Source organism: Phlebotomus papatasi, chromosome 1, assembly GCF_024763615.1.
Source record: "Phlebotomus papatasi isolate M1 chromosome 1, Ppap_2.1, whole genome shotgun sequence".
NCBI lineage: Eukaryota > Metazoa > Arthropoda > Insecta > Diptera > Psychodidae > Phlebotomus > Phlebotomus papatasi.
The window spans coordinates 79,016,178-79,035,830 of NC_077222.1; the positions used below are offsets into that span (position 1 = coordinate 79,016,178).

The 19,653-nt window shown below is 36.6% G+C and overlaps 1 protein-coding gene and 2 non-coding genes across 7 annotated transcripts in view; 1 reads left to right on the forward strand and 2 right to left on the reverse strand.

Annotated features, from left to right (window-relative positions):
* The window catches only part of LOC129810236 (protein tramtrack, alpha isoform), a 30,713-nt gene extending 25,946 nt beyond the window's left edge, over positions 1-4,767 (reverse strand). For 2 of the 5 annotated variants that reach the window (XM_055860569.1, XM_055860566.1), the window contains exon 1: positions 3,532-4,757. The gene's annotated coding sequence lies outside the window, so the exon portion shown is untranslated. Of the gene's footprint in view, positions 1-3,527 lie in introns of all 5 variants that reach the window. The other 3 variants (XM_055860567.1, XM_055860564.1, XM_055860571.1) reach the window with 2 other exon arrangements.
* Positions 4,768-8,571: 3,804 nt separating this feature from the next.
* Trnan-guu (transfer RNA asparagine (anticodon GUU)) lies at positions 8,572-8,645 on the reverse strand. The gene has a single exon. It is a non-coding gene; the product is annotated as a tRNA-Asn (tRNA).
* Positions 8,646-9,660: 1,015 nt separating this feature from the next.
* On the forward strand, positions 9,661-9,734 carry Trnan-guu (transfer RNA asparagine (anticodon GUU)). The gene has a single exon. It is a non-coding gene; the product is annotated as a tRNA-Asn (tRNA).
* Positions 9,735-19,653: the final 9,919 nt, after the last annotated feature.

The following is a 19,653-nucleotide window of genomic DNA, read 5'->3' on the forward strand; positions in this document are numbered from 1 at the left end:
AAAGTAAAAAAAAGCCACTTCAGTATATTTGCCTGTTTCGCCATCGTCATCAAAGCATGATCATTAAATACGATCGTCCACACGAGGGGAGGCGTACTTTGCGGTGGAAGTCACGATTAACGCCACATCGATGTGGTGGTGGGTAAAATGTGAAATCATCAGTAAATTCTCTCAAGTGTGGCAAATCACGAGGCTTTTTCCCATCGACATATTTATTTCTTATGAAAATAAACCCTCTCCCTTCCTGACTCCAAAATCAGTCTCATTTTACACATTTTTCAGGGTATTTTGTAATGACTTTGTGGTTAGATTCAAATTACTCTACAAAAGTCTACACAATCTCAGAGATCGAAAAAAGGGGTGGATGCATAAGCGCTTTACGGTTCTTTCTATTTTTTTTTTTTTAAATTTCTATCTCATTTACTGAGAAAGTATGGTATAAAAAAAATTCTTATCAAATTCCTGTATCGCATACACACATACTTTTATGGCGGGTAGATAATTTTTTTTCTCGTCTCACAATATCACTCTTTCTTCGCAATGTGACAACAGAGAGGAATTAAGCCGAGAATATACTTTCCTTTACAGCTCCTATCGACCAAAAGAACTGCCAATTCATGCTACTTGGTACAAAAAAAAAAACTTGCTGATCTAGAAATTTTCAAGTTTGAAAAGTCTACACAACTCTGGGTAGAAAGTCGCCCTTCGGATGGAGACATCCGAATGCCCCACGATTCTAACACGATTCCTAGTTTAATGTTTCCAAGTCGGATGCCTGTGTGAGTATGGCGCAATTATAAAATATCCCACATCGCTTTTTGCCAGTGCTAGAGAATATTTAAACAAAAAAAAAAGCACAGTGTATGTCCCAAGAGGGAGTTAGCAATTCGTGATGTGCGCAGTGAATTTCCTCTTCTGTAGTCATCATATTAAATATTTCCACGTTCAATTGCCATTTTTCCATCCTCGTTCTCACCACACCACCTCGTCCCAGTGGCCGCTTTGTTTTTCAAATAGCAGAAGTTGCCTTCACTACTTCAGCAGTAATGTTAATTGGAGATTTTTTTTCATATCCCCCCCTTGGGCAAAGCAAGAACTGGGTGGTGAGTGTGGCCAGGCCAGAGGCCGCAACTTCGATGGAACACACATTGAAATCAAGAGAAAAACAACATGAAAAAGGCGAAAACTTGCTATGGGAAATTTTTAAGGCTGAAAAAAACACCACTTGGGGTGAAATTCGTGTCATTTCGAAATATCCCATCCGTTAGGGAGACATCTTGCTGTCAATCAAACAGTGACCTCAATGGAAATTTTGCCCTCTGTTTTTCTGAAAAACTCTACCTAGCAGTTTCCATTCAAATAATTTTTCTCAGTCTTGTGTCAATTGAGTGGGCAAAGAGAAGAAATAATGACGAAATTGCTTTATGTTATTGACCTAAATTCCGGCTAAAGTCCTTCTCTAATGGAGCGCATTTGGCTCCAGGGGGGGATTACTTGCTTCGACTAGAGTCACTCGTATCTCACGAGTGGTTTCAGTGGAGATGTTGATGTTTTTTTATATTCCTCTTCATTGGTGCTTTTTTCATATATATTTTTTTTCTTAAGTCTGTTCCGTTGGACAGCAAGAGGAGTATATTAGGTGCAGAAGAAAAGGAGAAACAGAGGAAAAAAAAGATGATGGAGACTTTCTAAAAATGCTAACAGTGGAGCCCAATAAAATGCCTTAATAGTGGTGGAAGCTCCAAAGTTAATTTGAATTCCAATATATCGCTTGAACTCTTTTTTTTTTCTCTCGAAAAACAACCCACACACGTGTACTGTATTCCTCCACCGCCTCCACCACCTCTTTTGAGATACAATCATCTTCTTTTGGCTCAGTGATCAAATATAGAAAGATCCTAAAAATGCGTTGAGTGTTTCTTTACACCCAAATGGTCTTCTGAGGATGTTAAAAATAGCCTTGATGCTATTGACGAAGGGAGAAGGATATTCACCCCTTTTTTATTCACCACACTCGCGCATCTTCGTAAATGGCTGTGCTCTGTTTCCCAGGAACCATCTTGGAAAATGCATATGGGAAATTTTTTCTCACTAATCTTGCGGGTTGGGACTTAAAAAAATGCTTTTTTCCCTTGTACAATGGATATGAAGAGACGCGAAAAGGCATTTTTCCACGCCTCTCCTCAATACCATGTTGGATAGCGCTATGTTGGGTGTTGAGGAAAGCTCTCTTTTACAGCCACGATCGTGTCAAGAAGAAATGCTAGTTCACACGGGCTCCACACCACACATATTGAAGACACACTCGATAGTTGAGAAGGAGAAGAAATTGGGGTCGAGGAGTTCAGTGACCGATGCTTCTTACAAACTATTCAACATTGTATCATGGACTCTTTTTTATAATCGTGTGTGGAGTCGAGGCTTTTTTTTTCTTTTCTATTTCTTACATGTTCCTCGTCACTTCGTCACATAAGAAAGGAGAAAAAGAGTCCCAAAAAAGATTTGTTTTTAAAAATATAGCTGGTTTTTTTTTGTCTTGAAGAGGAAAATCTTGTCCAAAGTTTGATTTCATAATTAGCTTTTATGTGACTATATTATCTATGAGAATGACGGAACGAAGTTTTCGAGAGAAAGAGAGAGAAGCGTTGACATTGCTTCTGATTTTATTATTTATTTATATAACAACATACCATAATATTGGCCATTCGCTGACGGATAATTAATAGGCGGCATACCAATACGCAGTAATCAGCTGATCTCAGGTGTTACTCTTTAATGTACATACACTGTTATATTTATTAGTTGTTTTCTTCTTATTTCATATCACAAGAATGCCTTTTTTTATGACTGTGATTATTTATTTTCGAATACTTGAATCGGTTTGCAGAAACATAAATAGTGGATTTATATTTGATGTATCCCAATACTTGGTATTTCCTATGCTAACTCTAAATTCTTATTCTGCGTCTTGATAATTTTGCTGAATAGCAAAATAGCCCAAGTTTCTTGTTGATCATTCTCATGAAGGACTTGTGATTTCGCCCCAAAATTCCCGCTAAAAAGTCATTTGGTGTGTTCAGTAGCCAAGTTTCATTGCAAACACCCTGGATTTCACAATATTCTGGGAAAAACCACTTTACAGTGGCAGGAAATTCGTGATTCAGGGTTTTTATTTGGAGAAGCGCGAGAATGAGAGAGCAAGATTTGCGAGTGAGATCGCGCGAATAGAAGGGTGGGGCGGCTTAAGGTAGGGCTGCCCAAAAGGAGGTGATCGTGTTCATATAGCGCTTAGAGAGGATGTTCAAGTCTCAAGCCTAACCCCAAAAAAATTACGACACAACTTTATTTTTCGCCTTGCAAACGCACATTAAACCAGAAATTGCGAAAGAGAGAAAAAAATGAGCAGTTTAAATAAAAATCCCCCAAGTTGGAGAAGGCAAACAGAGTGTACATGAAGTGGTGTAAGTGAAGGATTTTACCATGTATTAGTTGGGGAGAAGATGTTATAAAAAAAAATCGCCACGTACCTACTTAATTTTTATGTGATTGGCAGGGCTGGTAAGTCCGTTTCGCCTGAATCACGAACAGAAATAATGAACAGTGGAGAGTTAACCCTTTGGCGCACAAATTTCCTGTTTTGCACACAGCACATTGAGTTTTCTTTGAGATATCCACAGTACGGGTAATCTTTATGGTAGAATTTTCAAAAGGCACTATTTTCGTCTCACAACTCCTTTGCCAGTCAATTTGAGCTAATTTTTTTTTGTTGTCTTGCTAAATTTGCACGGTAAATCACTTAAAAATCCCAGATTTTATAAATGAAAAACCAAATGTCCGGATATAGTTTTTTTTTCACGAAACTTTTTGTTGCACAGTTTTAACGAAATCTCCTTGAAACGTTCCCGAGTGATAATATTTTCCTTGAAAATCACATTAGAAACTTTGAAGTAATCCAAGTGAATCCAAAGTGGTGATGATGAAAATCCTCATGATTCATCTTTTTTTTTTGAATTGCTGGCACATTTTTTTATTTTCATCAAGTTTTATGTGTGCACTCTCTAAATCTTGGAGAAATACTTCAAGATTTTTTCAAATTTACTTATTTTTTTCTTTTAAATTCTCACCACAAATTAACAAAAAGTCATGAAAACGTACAATTTTGAGAATTGGATGACGTCAATATGTAATTTGTATGGAGACACGTAAAAAACTGAGAGTTCTATCTTCTTGCTCCAACTCCCCCTGATTCTAGAGAGAAGTTCGGAAAAATTCAGAAATATATTTTATATTAACCGAAATGTCACTGTTACACTTTTTCTTCACTAGGTATGTCTTGAGCAAAGAATCACTTTTAGGATGAAACATAAGTTATTTCAAGGAAACTTATAGATTTAACAAAAAAAAATTTTCAGGAAAATATTTTCCTTCTGTCGGAACTTTTGCACTTTTCGTGTGGAAATGCAAACCAGTTGCTTGGGTGTTTTTGCTGAGAAAACTTAAATTGTTGAAATAATAATAAAATAAAAAAATAAAACTGTCGCACTTCTGCCTCCTTCAGCGTTTCCTTGAAAAATCCATGGTAAAATGCTGGTGTAGCACTCCTGAACCCGACTAACGTACGTTCCGTACCGCAATCCGCGGCAATTTTCATACAACTAAACTCAATGTTGAATGTAGAGAAATGTCGAGGAGTTAACTCGATGGCCTATACTAGTATGACTTTGTATCCGTGTGACTCTTTCGAAATATTTTGAAGTTGTGTGTAAGTTCTCTCTTCATTCGTTTTCCCGTAGATGATATATATGTATATACCGTCCTTACGCCACATACGAATACCGGCACTTTGTATGCGTAGTGGTGAAAAACCCATAGAAAATTGCTGAGAGAGCGAGAGACTTAAAAGCTACCCAACCCATCCGTCCCCCAAACATCATTTTATTCCTCTGACTTTTTGAGTCAAATAGAAAATCAACCCATTATTTGTGGGTTGATTTGCTTATGTATATGAAAGATATTTTTTTCATATGATGATCATCTATCCCATTCCTTCCAATTTGACTTTTATGAAGATTTTAACACACCCAGGCTCCTCCGATTTCAGGTTCTCTCTTGCTCGCGGGGCTTTTAGGTGGCAGAAGCAGTGAAGTGCCTGAAAGAGGAAAATGCCAGATCGCGCGGGGTTGGAGGTGGTGAGAGTATGTAGGTGTGTGTGTGATGGGTATGAATGTGTGGGATTCTGTGTGAAAGGCGCAGTTGATGGGATGGGGCTCGATTGGGTGAAGCAACAGCCTGAAAATGTACGATGTTGAAAATTCTGTTAACCCTTTTCGGTAGAGTTTTGGGTGGGGGTATATTCAACAGTTTCTCAGTGCCACAAATCATGGCGTGGAGGGAAAAAAACAGACGTGGCTCTGAAAGCCCACATAAAGAGAAAATCCAATTTGATGGTGTGGTTTTAAATCCCGGCTGAGTTTTTTTTAAACACAAAGTCCTTAATTTTTTTTCCCTTGGGATTCAATATCCTTGTTCGATACACTATTGGATATAATTAGGTATTTTTGATAATGCATCCTGCTTAGATTAAAAAATTTAAATATGAAGTCAAGGTTCAAGGATCAATTAGCCCTTATGGGATGCTTCTTGAAAGAGATTATTTGTTGTTTTCTTAAATTACAAATTGCCAAGCCCAAGTCTCTCATGAACTAGCTATATGAATTTGATCCGTTCCGTCCCCGATCCATCGTTTTCGTTTCGCGTCCGCGATCCCCCATGCAAGAGAAGACACTTGATCGTAGAAGTGGAAGTGAGAAAGAAGATAAACTCATGGCGAGGCTCGAGTTGGTGGAAATCTATTCTAATCGCGTTTCATACCAACTTGCTTAGCTTAACAATTTATATGTGGTTGATTGGCAATGATGGTGTGTGTTTGTGCAGAGGAGGAATATAAGTACATGAATTGGTTGCGTGATCAGGGACAATTTCTTCATAGCTAATATTTTTATTTATTTTATCTTTCACTCTGTCCTATCGTGTCTTCTTTGTCAGACATGTTGGAGAAAAGGACATGATGTGATGTGACGGCAATTTAAAATTGCTTGGAATAATTGTGTATATACACTGAACAATGTATCTCAACATTTTGCTGTAATCTCACTGACAAAGTTGGTATAAGCTCATTATGGGGCAATGGAAAGGAATTGGAAAAGGGAGGTTGGTAACATGGATGAGGCGGCGGAGGATGCGCAAAGAGGAGGCAAAGAAGAGGAACGTTCTCAGTAAAAGGGGGTGTGAGTGAAGGGGGCAGAAGCCATATTTATAGCTTGTTTCTGATCCTTCCTGTTGGCTGCATATTCTCATGTATTCGTATCTCTTAGTTGCGCATTTTGCGAGGTTGCTTTTGTTTCTTTATGTTTTTTTTTTCCTTCTTCACCACAAACACCAGGGAATTGAGAATTCTCAGTGTGTTGGCAAAAAAAGGGGTTAAGGCAGGAAAGTCATTTGTTGAATGTTTCATATCTTTTTTTTTTGTTTTTCTTATTCTCGCAAATTCCACACTTTGGCGATTCATTCCTCCTATAGAGAAGGATTATTTTCGTTGTGGATGTTTTTTTTCTGCCTGGCTGCTGTTGAGATCAACCATCACCCAAGGATTTCTCAATTTTCCATTTCGCTTCTCTTTAGGTTTTCTTCTCTTGCTGCGGCTGAGACGTTCAGTCACGATCTCACGACTGACAAAATTAACCCCTTGCTGTTTATCTGCGCGATGGGTGCGCCTGGTGATGAGACTTGACTTTAATGAGAATCTGGTGATATTTTGCACACAGTTCCCATTAAGGATCAAAGTCTAATTGAATGTCTCACAATATACGGGTATGGGGTATTTTGGATTTGATAGCTAGAAGATAGCTATGGTTATAAATCAACTTTTTTATTTACTGTGGCTCCCTGTGATTCTCCCCTTGACAAAAACGTAAGAGCCTCACATTCCCCATTGGGTGTCGACAGTGAGGAGCCAGAATTTATCATGAAATAGGACTACAAGAATGTATTAACTGTGAACTAAAAGATGGTGTGTATGTGTATTTGCAATCGAGTCAAAAAATATTTTTATCGCGGCAGGGTGCTTTGTGGTGAAACTTCTTAGTGGGTACACTTGAGTGAGTGAGAAAGGAAGAATGACGGGGCGACGAGGGAAAGGAAAGTCAAGTAAGAGGCCAACCAGTGAAGTAGGCGCTCACTTCGTGTTCCACATACAACACAGCAAAATAATCAACCCAAAGAGGCTCAAAATGCCCGTCAGGAGTGTGTATGTGGCGCTTTTTTTTTCATACAAAGTGCTATTTTTGAGCCGCCATCAGAGAAAATAGCCCCCACAACGTACACACACTGTTGTATCTCTATGGCTCCCCCGTCCTTTTGCACCTCCACCATCATATGGCTTACACGGTGGTGTTGGGCCCATCTATGCTGGGTGCGGGCACTGAATGTATGAGCGAGAATGAGATGGGTTTACTGGGGGACGGGGGCGGGTGCGGGTGTGCGGATGGGCTAACAATTTATCGCCAGAAATAATCCTACCATTTATTCACGCGGATGTGCCTTGTGCGTATAACTGTCCCGCACATATGGGTGTTTGTTATCATCGCGGTAGGATGGAGTCAGGCATCCCGTACTGCTCAAAATGCCACTCACGAAGTCATATGCCAGTTTTCGGCAGGAAGGAGAAAATCACGAAAGTCCGCAACAAAATGCGTGGTTGACAATGTTTGATGATCTCTGGACATATGTTGACCAAATTGTATTCTTGCCACGAAGTGGTGTGCTTATAATGCTAAAATGGGTCCGGTACAAGAAGGGGGTGTTGATGGATGACACAATTTGCAATTGTTTTCAATTTGCTGCTATTCATCAAATATTTTCCTTTGCTTGAATTCAGCTCTGTGCTGTGGTGTCCACCGTGGGCGCCTTTCTGGGACACTCGCAAAAGAAGCCAACATTGGCACTTTATATCTGTGACCTGCATGGCTTTCCTGTTGTCGAATGTTGTTTGGTTCAGAGGGGGGCTTGAGGGATGGGCATATGGGGACGGCAGCAAAACATGGTGTCTGTACAAAAGGAGTACTCTGTAGGCAAAAATTATCATAAACCAAACGAAAACACTCGCAATATATTAGTTTCTAATCTTCTGGCCTTGAGTGATTTTTCCCATTTGGTGTGTAGGTTTTGTAATCATCTCTACCGCTCCACTCTGAGCTCTCCATGTTTTTTTTTTTAGTAGCATGGAGTCAAATACAAGCTTATACATCCAAAGACTCCTCTCTTTGCCATTGAGTGCTACAACTACGTGAGCAAAATTGATATGATGTTGGAGGAGCGTGAGAGAGAGGGCAAAAAAAAAAGTTTATATATGTGCCATTATTCAAATGACAAAAACTGTTGAGATTTACTTGGATATTCGACATTCATCCTATAGAACTTTACGATACCATTTGATGGTGGGGCATACGGGTTGGGCTGTGTGGGAATTATTGGGACATTGAGAAGGTTGAAAGTCGTCCAAAATAGAGTTCGCGCCCCCGGGTGGGCTCGAACCACCAACCTTTCGGTTAACAGCCGAACGCGCTAGCCAATTGCGCCACGGAGGCTTATGAGGGGAGTTGAGGGCTCTAGGTTTTTTCCCCAAGGACACCCTTCATCACCTTGCTCCCCAGTTCGACCCTCAAGCTCCACACATCTCCCTCCATAACTGCCCAATTTTGAACATTACGATGGCCTTGGTTACAGAGGGAATTTCGGTAACTTGTTGCATGACTTCCACTGAATGCTCGAGTTTCACTGATTTTCACCACGATTCATGGAATTTTTTTTTCTAACTCAAGTTCCAGTCGTGATATTCCTCCTCCCAGTGATAATATTTTTTTTTTCTCAAGTGGGAATAGAGGTGTATTTGAACTTTATTGTTTTTGTGTTACAAGTTGTTCTTCCTTAGTTCTCCAGGATTTAGAGATAGGGTAAAAAATTAAAAACTATGACTATTGTCCTAGTTTAAAATTATTGGTGGGTCAGAAATTGTTAGGAAGGATGAGTTGGGATGAGAGAAATAATAATATATAGAAAAATTCCACGTTGAACCCAATTTATGTTCATTAGGAGTAATAATGTGTTGGGTTCCAAATTATCTTCACGAAGTGTTAAAATATGATTCTTCTAGCTTTTATTATGGATATTTCTACTTTATATATGTATGTGAATTTAGTCTGAAGCAGCAAAAAAAACCAAAAGAGAGAATGAGAATGCACTGTATAATTTACAATTGTGTTATACATTTAAGAGAGTCAATTAATGATTGTTTACATTTTCCCACAGTTTTTTTTACTGCTTGTCTCTTTTCCTTCTTTTGCTGCGATTAAATCTCCACAGATACTGTCTCGTCTCGATGAAAGGGGAGAAATTTCTCTACTGAGGAGTATTTTAAGGTGTCATTCAGGGAAATTGTAATTTGTTCTATATTGGATTTCATTTGTTTATGATTCTGATGTTTTATTGAAATCAGCAAAAAGACTTTTATTCAAAAGATCTGAGAGTTCGGCCCTGCAATGTTAAAATGTTGGGGAAGGGGTAGTGTATGCGAAATGGAACAGCAGTCTACTGCGTTTTCGAGCCTCCGTGGCGCAATCGGCTAGCGCGTTCGGCTGTTAACCGAAAGGTTGGTGGTTCGAGCCCACCCGGGGGCGCTCTATTTTCCTCATTTTTCCACCAAATTTTTCACCATTTTCTTTTCTGTTTTTGTTTTTTTTTCTTAAAGAGAAAAAAAAATACTTGTTCAAGCTGTTTAACATAGTCAACTGTATGTATACAGTGTCCACAGAATATGATGGAAATTGCTGAAGAGGCAAAAGGAGCTATAGAGAAGTATATATAAGTACAGAGGAATAAAGTACTCATATAGTTACGCAACCCGGTTAATTGGCGCAATTATTCATTACATATTAATTGCTCAACAAGAGACCAGTGTGAATATGAAAAAAAATAGAAGAGAAGAAACAAGCCCCAAGAGTTTCTGATTGACTTGTAATATTTCTTGGGTGTACAACTTTGGCTATGGTGCGGCTTACGATGTTTGTTTCGTATTTTTCGTGTTGGTGGTTTACTCCTTTGGCGCTCTCTGTTGATTTTCTCATTGATTGGAGGTCACCCGAGTGTGTCTCAATGGGGGGAGAGTTTCGCGGACAAATAATTAATATGACTAGTGTGTGCCAATGCGTGTGTAGTTGAGGAGCCACAGTGTCGATGGCTTTATGATGACAACGCAGAGTGGCAAAAGAGACTTTTGTGCCTTAAGGCCAATAAGGGCGGAGCCCCTATTTCACAGTTCCTCATTTAAAAACACTGAGAATAGTTGCTGAATACATACTTGTAGATTTCAACTTAAATTGATGTCACATTAAACATTTTACCCTGTATTTTTACCACAAGGATTTCTCAGTAATTTCTGTGTAAATTTCAACATAAAAATTTTCCATAATTTTTTTTTTCTGAGGTTAGTCAATTAATCATAAACAGGATTGATTGGCATTAATATAATGCCATTTGAAATTGCATTTGAATGGGATTTTGAGATAGAGGAATACAGTATGTTCTATTGAATTATGATTTCCACCACCATACCCAATCACTGGGAGCCTCAATCTTGGCCTCTTTTTCCTGAAGTTGCATCTCTATTCGGTTGATGCCAGCGAGGCAATTTTCACACACACAAAGGCTCATATGTGAGATAGGAGAGAAAACCTCTCATTTGGATCCAGCGATCCGTATCCATTCTTCACAATAGATCCACTGTATGTTTGCCACCACGCGATCATGGAAAGAATCCACCTCTCACTTCCCCACTGGATCCCTCGATCGTGGGCTTCGTTGGTGGATCACGGTGCTCAAGTGATGGGTACTACGGGTGTGTGTGAATATAGAGATCGGGCGGATGAAAATCTATGTGGCAGCAACTCACTGGCTTTGGCTATGAGCACTCCTTTTCGGAATGGGGCTAAGCTCGCCGCACGCTGCAACACGTGTAGAATGATTCGCAGTGACATTCAACGGTCGCATGAGTGCTTCTCATGAGAGCTGATGGGGAGTTACATCGCGAGAATACTATGGGGACAATGTGACGGCTGAGTTATTTCTTGTCGGAAGATTTTCAATTGTTTCCTAGGTACTTTAGCGAAGCTATTATAGTTTGTTGTTTCCTGAATTAAACTTAGGATATTAAATTGTGCCTACAAAGGTACTCGGAAGAGTTTTATTTTACTTTCAAGATTTTAAATGGGGGAAAGGGTGGTATACTCTTTCACGCATGTTTGACTCTAAACTCGGTATTCTACTGTATATCGACGGTTCCATTCCATAGGGGAGACTGGGGCAAAAAGTCACAAGGATATTTTATTTTTTTACAAGCTACTCGAGCACTTCAAAAATTTCTAATTAGCTATTAATTCTAATCCTTCTCCGTCGAATTTTACGGACTAAACATTTGCAAGTCTATTTGGATTTTTAGGATTAATTTATGTCTATCCAGTACTTTTTTTTTAAATTTTTTTGTTGGCAGAATTTGGTTTGTCCGTTATTCTGTCTTGTAGGGTGTACTCTTACTTTTCTAAAATATAATACTTATCGAAGTTAGGATTCTTCCTCTGTTTTACTTCCAGTTGTTAAACGCATTTGGGTCCTTACAGCCTATCTAAGTTTTTTTTCCTGAAATTTGTCTTATTTTATTTTTCTAAATGGAAATGATTTAATATTTAAGTATCTTGCAGTTTTTCTTACAGTCCTACACCTCAATTCTGAGATGAAGAAAGCTTCAACATGTTAAACGTGTTAGATTTTTAGTATCAAAATTAAAAACCAGAGATAAGCCCGGATAAGCTTATGGTAGCTGAGATTCTTGACACCCTTTATAGGTCGGGTCAGTGGGGTCGGGGGACTTAAAGTTTTTTTAATCAAAAGATCTTTTAGGTCCAGCTATAACTTACTTAAATTTGAAATCGATCAATGTCATAGGGGCTGAGTTATTGTGAAAACAAAATTTGGTGGTGTATCAAAATGACAGAAGGAGGATAGCGGTTTGATCTGACTTCATCAACTTCTAGCGGCCCATCGACATTTAACCTCTCTGTGTTCTCACTCCAGAAGTGCTTATTCGAGGGACGGAACGGGACAGGACATCCACGAAAATCGATTTTTAGCTCACACGATATTCGTGGTCTATGAATGTCAAAACGTGTAGATCCAAAATTTGAGCCCGATCTGACTAAGTCGGATTTCACCTAGAACCACAGAAGCTGAGATTGTAAAGAATCTCAGCTAAAAATACTGTTTGAGTAAAAAGCTAATGATGCTTCATTTATTACAATCTTCGTGGTTAGCTTTAAAAGTAAGAAAAACAAGATGTCTGACATTTCCATTTCAGCCTCGTTATTGTGAAGTTTTCTCTAAATTCTGAAATAAATCTTAAGATTAATTTGGTCTTTAAAGACTGATTTGTATTCTCAAATAAAGATCTTTAATTTTCAAGTCTAACTTTTTTGAACTTTCAGATTGAAGTGCGACAAACTTCACAACAACAAAAATTCAATCAAAATCTCCTTCAAAATTTTTTTTAAAAAAAATTTCACCTGGTCGGGAAGACCTTTCAAAATTTTAATTTAACAAAATTTTTAGGTAAAACTGGAATAGATAAGATGCAATTAGCCTCTTTAACTTAGAATTGGAAATCTTAAGTTTTTGACACTAAATCTTTAAGCTCTTTGTGTCGGGATTTCGGGGTTTATTACACTTCATCTTAAAAACTTAAAGAAATTTTACACTTTAAAATGAAAAGTCTTTATCAGAAAATACGAACAAGACTTTACAAGTTGAATTAAAGATTTAACGCTTAAGATATTTATTTTAAAATTTAGGGGTTAGGCAACATATTTGTAAATAAAATCCACAGTTATATTTTTGGAAAAAATTACTAACTACTTTGGGACTGGTCTAGAAATTTATTATTTTCTTATGTTATTTGGAAAATCACTTCTTCTGCCGATTGGTGAGTGAAGGAGCGGTATGCTGGGAGCATAAATGTCGCCTGTTGAGTGTGGCAACGCAAGTTGAATGTTGCTGCAAATTTGTGGACCCGTTAGTAGGCCGATGTGACATGCAGGGCATGCGGGGTGTTTGACCCCCAGAGTCTCCATCTCACTCGCTCTATGCTGCACTCAATCAGGCAACTAATACATTCATGTCCAAGTGGGGAGATTTTTTTTATAATTTCACTTTATACAGCAAATTTCTATCAATTAGGCTCGCCTGTCAATTGACGAAGATTGCGCGGGTAGAATTTGAATAATAAATGTAAATGAAGGGAAAAAGTGTGCGTTAAGGGAGTCTATTTATGTACAAAAAAAAAAATGAATTGTTTTGGCGAGGATTTATTGATGGAACAAAAAAGGCAATTGAGTGATTATCAATGTGTCTGTGTCATATACAAGAATTATTGCTCAATGGAAGTGATTGAAAGAGAGAAAAATGTTTAATGAAACAGCATAACAGATCCAAATGGAAAACATACGACCCTGTAACATTTTCTTTCTCATCCAATGACCATTAGATAATTATCAGTTCTTGTAAATTGACTTATTGCTAATTGTCTGTTTCTCTCTCACTGAGATAAAATTTACAACACGTCACTGGGGAGACCTCTAATTTATTTCCAATGTCCGTTTTCAGTATGCTACATGTTCCTTTCAATGGTTCACTGAATTCCTTTGTTTAATTGCTCTCTGTTGCATTCAATTTTTGTTTTTTTTTCAAAGATTATACTTACGGGAGGAAGTTCCTTTGTTCCTGGGTCGCGAGTGGGAAAAGGGTGTTCAGAGTCACATCTCAGGTTAGCATTAGTGCTCTGGCAAAGGTAGAGATCAAAGGAAGAGAAAATGAAGAAGGGGCGAAGCAGCAAAAGACACTTTATGAGGTGGAAAAGAAGTGGAGAGGAACGGATTTGCCGGGAGGCACTAAAAAGGTTTTGGCACCGTTAAGAATTGCGATCCATCCGGGGAGAATCATCATGAGACATATACAATCAAACCACGTGAAGTTTCTCTCTTTTGCTCATATACCTTTTGGATACCGCGAGAATCCAGCACTGCACGGCGCAACTTAAGTAGTACAACAATATCGTAACAGAATGGCTAACTGTAATCTGACTCTTGAATTTAATTCGAAAATGAGCCAAGGAACATAATTATGGTTACAAGATAGTACACACTATGTGGCTTGGTGGTTCAGCCACTCTACCTCCTCCATGGTAATGGCACTGGAGTCAGAGGAACAGAGAATATACTAACAGTTATATATTTTCGCTTGATCCACTAAATTTTGTATTCCTTTTTGGCGTTCAACAGAAAGAGAGAAAGAGAGAGTTTGAGGAAAATTGCTGAGAATTCATATACATAATGACATGATATATTTTTGTTATTTAGTCTTGGTTCATGATGATCATTAATATTAATGCAAACTGAGATATTGTGCTATAAGGGATTATTCAGTTTTTAATGGTTTCCCTTCCAAATATTAGCGCCCGCTCTGATTGATTCTTCAAAGTTCTATAATACAGTGCGATTTCAATAGTGTAAACGAATTCTACAAACAATTTACACTATTAATATTCATATAATATAAATTCGCAATTTAACTATGAAAGTGCTGTAACCCTACAAAATACCTTGTTTTAATTTAAAACACAATATTATGAACCTATAAAATGCTACAGCATATTGTTTTTTAGTTATAATAATGAAAAAACAATTTACATTACTGGAGCTTAAAATATTCATTAGTGTAAATAATAAGCATTTTCCACTAGGGGAAAGTGACCATGCTTGATACTGTAAAATGATGTCCAAGGTTTGTGATTATTTTCTGATTAACTCACAAATCGAAGCGATTCTTGCACTATGACAAAGAAATGTCTCACTTATTAGGTTCATAATTCCACCTCAAATAGTTCCTGGAAATCCTAAGATTTTCCTCAAGAAGAAAATGGAAATTCAGTAGCGATTTTTATACAAGTTGGGTCCGGGGCCTTCCTGTATAATAATTGATTCGACAATTCGGAGGCCCATTTTCACTGCAAAAAATTCACCGGATACAAAAAATTGCACATCAATATTTAGACGGAACTCTAATCTATCTGCTTAAATCGTTTATATGACTGGTTATTAGTTTTAAAATCACTTTTATGTAATTTTTCTAAGCCATGTTTTTATGACATTAGGGCGCTAGCGAAAACCATTTTTTCACTTTGAGTCCATGAAAATGTCATTCTGCAATCTTAAAATTCAGGCAACAGGGTTGAAGATTATGTCAATTGCCGATAAAATTGGCAGATTGCAATATGTGTAATTATGAAATAATCATATCTAATGATATAGTTGCCACATTAAAATTATCATTCATGGACGCTTCTTAAAATATAGGATGGATACAGGTAGAATTTATGAATTTGTTACCACCCACAAAAACAGTGTCCAACAATTAAAAATATTTTTACAAAAATATTAGTACTGATGAACCCTCTATGTGCCTATGATAGTAGTTTTCCTGTACAGCGACATTAATTAAGAAATACTTATGAAATATCATGTATCGAAATTACAGTTTTGGGCCTATTTTTGATTTTTGCTTCCTGAAACTAGGAAAAAAGAGCTAGGATCCTAATTTTTTTAGGAAATGTGAGGCTTAGCACCAGCTATTGAAATATATTGCGATGAGTCATAACTATTGATTAACATAGGAAAAAAATAGTTATTATCAAGCTTGGATCGTATCAAGCATGGTCACTTTCCCCTATCCCATTTAATTCGTATTATTGCAGATTTACGCTGTTGAAGTCGTACTGCATCATATTAACCAGAGAGTAAGATTTTTTCATAAGCATGTCTCTTGTAATAATGCGATCCGGTCGACTACGTTAGGCTCAGATCCCTCAGATCGCTCTTATATTTCCAGGGTAGATATTTTGAACAATATTAATTTTGAAAATGATCAGTCGCAATTTTTATTTTTAATCCTGAAATTAATATTCTATGCATAACAAAATATTTTGTTAAATATATTGTAACGGTTTGTAAATTCGAAAAGGGATAAGTTATAAGTTCGTAGAAGAAGGGATCTCAGTGATGCAATAGGGAAGACCGGATGAGATCTCTGATTTGACTCTCACAGTTGTGAGGTCGAGTTCTGACCGGTTCGTTAACAGGGCCCTTATTTTCTCTTCGTTTCCCCTCCAAAATCATGTTGTATTTTAGGATTGCTAGGAAACAGGTCGTGCGATTTTTTTTCTTCATATTTGGATATATTTTAAAGATTGTCCAGACGGGTATTTCGTTCTTATATGAAAATACTGTTGAATGATTTCTAATAATGGTTTTTAAGGCCAAAAGTGAAAGTGGATCTAGGGAGTATATTTCTCAACCGAATGGTATTAGGGTCGGAGGATCGTCTGTTCGACAGGGAACCCCTATTGACACTTTTGCCAAAATCTTGAAAATTATTTAATGTATCTAGTAAAATATAAGTAATATAACGTTTTTTTCTGTAATATACCTTTTACTATAAACAGAGATGTTCAAATTTCATATCCCAAATGGTACAGAGTAGGGTGTCAATAAGTGCTGCAACGAGTTCTTAAAGTGTCAATAAACGTTACTTTCACCCTATGTAAAGGCTCGCTGAAAAGGTCTTGGAATTTCTGACAAGCTTGGATCGATTTCAATCCAATTTTTATAACTAATATTTTACTAATTAATTTTTACCAGAAATTCAATTATATTAGGGTAAGTGTGCCAAATTCCGGCCAGCTTGCAATTTCGGTCATATTTTTTGTTCCTCAAATTTCCATGAATTTTTAGTTTTTGGATACTCTTGAGATTGTACAATGCAAAAAAATAACAAAAAATGTCGCTTCGACGAGCATGATGATCCGAAAAACACATTGAAAGAATTTGGGAAGGGCAAGGAACTATGAGAATGAAGGTGGCCGAAATAGGCCACCAATGCTATGTCTACATTTTTATTCATTTTAAAATGTATTATGAATGATTTTAGAGAAAATAAAAATGATAAACTGTCTGCAAGGTTCCAAGCAACACTCCTTATAAAAGAGTAACAAAAATATTCAATTTATATTAAAAATATTACATATCAAACTTGAGACGTTGTCGCTTGCATGCAACTATGCCGAAATTTGACACACTTACCCTACTTCTAAGGAATTTCGGGCTATGTTTTGAGTGATTTATAAATCGGTTTAAATCAGTTGAGAACCGGTAAACGGTAAATGATGCGAAAATTCTTTTGAGGCATAGCAGCTAAGGCACGAGTTCGAGCACTACGCAAAGCTTGATTGAGACACTTTTCCACCGTTTATTCAGTAATATTCTTAATGATATTTTATAGTCTAGTAGTAATTTAAGACAAACGAAAATCGAGGAAAAGTCATGAAATTTTGCTAAAAGAAACGAAAACATTGATAAAATATTCCATGTTTCTGCAGATGAAAATATATTTAAACCTAGCATAATTTTAAGTTTAGCATAACGCTAATCTGCACAGTACTACTGAATTTATTATTCGAGTCAAATTCAGTTGTAAGCGAACAGAGTCTAAGCAAATAGGCCTACGTCTTGGAATCTACGCTTTATAAATAATACACACACTACAACTCCCTAAAGTTTCTAATTATTAACCTGTAAAACCTCATTTGACGAAATCTTCTAAAGAAATCACGTTGATTTAAATTGATAGACTAGGAAGGTTCATAGAAATGCTTTATAGGAATGGTTTAAAGAAAACTTACAATTTTGTTTTTTAAAATCACAGTAATATGGAGTTTACTTTTTTGACATAAAAAGAATAAGGACAACAAATGAATAAAAAATTAGGGACTTTTTAGATTGTCTAAATTTTTATTGCAAAACTTCAGCACATTCGAATTCCATACTGTTAAATTGCATCCTATATTTATGTATTAGCGATAATTAAGATAGGCTCTATAAATCTCTACTGGTGTAAATTTAACATATAGTAAAGTACATGAGCTTCGTTTTGCCTTTGGTGATGAGACAAAATAAATGATTATATTAGTGAGAGGAGACATGAAGGTAGTCACATCAATTTTGCATAGAAAGTGATATTAAGCTGGATAGGCTAATTATTTCAATTAATTCTCTAAGGTTTTTGCTCTACAATCTTAAGGCCATAGTATCTTTATGCCATCTTTCAAGAAAAAAATACAGTTTATAATATAGAATATTTTGCAAACACTTTTATCTTAAAAACTGTTTAGAACACAAAATTCAGAATTGTAAATTTCATTTAGTGAGTAAAGTCTAATAAAAAGAAATCGACTAAAATAATGCTCAAAATGTTTATGAGCATTTTGAATGATTTGTGAATCTCAATGTGATCAGTAAATCACAAAGATTTATTCATTGTACTTCAATTGTTGAAGAAAATAATGTTAGAATTTCAATCAACACTAGCCATCATTATATTGTGGTTTTCTTCACATTGCCTCTCATGATGTCTATAAATTGATTTTCTATTGCAGAAAGCTTCTGTGAAATGTGGTTTTTCATTTTATTTCTAAGGATAGGTATTTCAGTAGTTTTTACAAAATGATCATGATTTTTTGAAGATTAATTTTATTGTACTGTGAAGTCTAGGTTTCTTCTAGAACAAGTAAAATTACTATTTTTTAAAATTGTTCGTTACAAGACTGAATGCCTTATATCTATTTAATTTTAATTGAATAATTGCAGTGGAAAACGGTCTTGATGGGGACTAAAGACGAAAATTGTAGCATTGCATCAAATTGAAAATTGTGTGGGTGAAAAATTTTGAAAGAGTAAAATGCTGGTTTATTCATTAAATACACATCCATAGTGTGAGTGTGAAAACAAATTTTCCAATCTACTCCAATAAAAGTGAAACATGGTAAAATTCAATGTGGTGTATGCGTTTGCTATCATTGGACATGAGGGTGAGATCAATATGTCAACGCGTAGCATACGCAACATTTTATCATATTTCCATTCTCTTCTTTTATTTCCATTTCAATTTTCTGTGCATGTCGAAATTATAAGGGTGTGTTATCAATTCACTTAAAATGGATTGATGTCTGGGTCTCTTTCAGGCCAATTGAAAAATATGTTGATGAGTTTTTCCACCATGAGTTTTTGCCCTCAAATGTTATCGTCGTTTTGTACCCATTTTTATTCCATTCACCCAGAAATGTCCTGACTGGGAGAAATATTTCTGTAATTACTTATTTGTGAAAAGTTTTGAGGGTAGAGTAACTTAAAGTGCAACTGAAGAAAAAAAATTATGCCCTTCTTCCTTGGTTGTTATATCCTGAAGGCAGTGTCTTAGAGAAACACCCCTTGAATTTTACTGAGAAAATCCATTAAAATGCTGAAAAGTACATTTTCTTTGTTAGTGATGTCTGGTAGTTGGAAAACCATCCCTCATGAGTTTTGGAGGCGAATTTTTATAGTTTGTTTTAAATACACAAATTACTATCATCTGGGCGAAGGGAGAAAAGACAAGGATCGTCTG